Source organism: Orycteropus afer, unplaced genomic scaffold, assembly GCF_000298275.1.
Source record: "Orycteropus afer afer isolate SDZICR_OR568_19922 unplaced genomic scaffold, OryAfe1.0 scaffold00069, whole genome shotgun sequence".
Classification (NCBI taxonomy): Eukaryota; Metazoa; Chordata; class Mammalia; order Tubulidentata; family Orycteropodidae; genus Orycteropus; species Orycteropus afer.
In genome coordinates, this window is record NW_006921656.1 from 6,802,045 (window position 1) to 6,803,116 (window position 1,072).

A 1,072-nucleotide genomic window follows, 5' to 3' on the forward strand; every position below is an offset into this window, starting at 1 on the left:
TTTCAATCGCCTCATACGTGTGTGAAAGCTGGACAATGAACAAGGAAGACCAAAGAAGAGCTGATGCTTTCAAGCTGTGGTGTTGGCGAAGAATGCTGAATGTCCCATAGACTGCCACAAGAACGAACAAGCCTGTCCTTGAAGAAGCACAGCTGGAATGCTCCTTGGAAGCGAGAATGGCAGACTGCGTTTGACCTACTTTGGTCATGTTGTCAGAAGGAACCATTCCCTGGAGAAGGATATGATGCTTGGTAAAGTGGAGGATCAATGAAAAAAGGGAAGGACCTCAATGAGATGGACTGACACAGTGGCCGCAATGATGGGCTCAGGCATAGTAAGGATTTTGAGGCTGGCACAGGACAAGGCAATATTTCGTTCTGTCATATATAGGGTCACAATGGGTAGGAGCCAACTCGCTGGCACGTAACACCACCACTACCACCTCCCATTGAAAAACCAACTCTAATTCGTATCAGGGCTCATTTTAATGACTTACTCAACCAACAGAAGATGAGTGACACTCTGGAAGTTCCGAGTCTAGGTCATCAGCTTCTGACCAAGTCTCCTGCGAGGCTCACTCTCAGACCACTCTTTCTGGGACCCTGCTCTCTGCTCTAAGAAGCCCAATTCTTGATGAGCCTATAGGGAAGGCAATGTGGCTGACGCCCTTGGGCATGGAGAGCAAGCACCAATGCCAGCCTTGCCAGTGAGCCATCCTGGACGTCCAGCCCTGTCAGGCCTTCAGACGGCTGCAGCCCCAGTTGCTACCTGAATGGCATGTGCGGCGACTCAAGCGAGAACCCAGCCAAGTCCAGACCACCCACAGAGCTGCATTACCAGCACAGTGTTTGAAACCTCTTCAAAGCTGGGGTACTTGCTCAGGTAGCAGCAGCTAACGTTTCCATCAGGGTTAAGCGCCACCAGGAGACAGCCACTTGGCTCAGCATTTACTAGCCTCTCCCATGTACGGCTCATCAAATGTTACTTTTATTTTTTCCAAACACTGGTCTTCGTTTTAGAAAGCTTCTGAAAGTTCCATTTCAGTCGCTGGCCTGTCTTACTGATGAGCCTT

The 1,072-nt window shown here is 49.7% G+C and overlaps 1 protein-coding gene across 1 annotated transcript in view; it reads right to left on the bottom strand.

The window, feature by feature from the left end:
- KHDRBS3 (KH RNA binding domain containing, signal transduction associated 3) overlaps positions 1-1,072 on the bottom strand; it is a 146,007-nt gene that overhangs the window by 107,583 nt on the left and 37,352 nt on the right. The window lies entirely within an intron of this gene.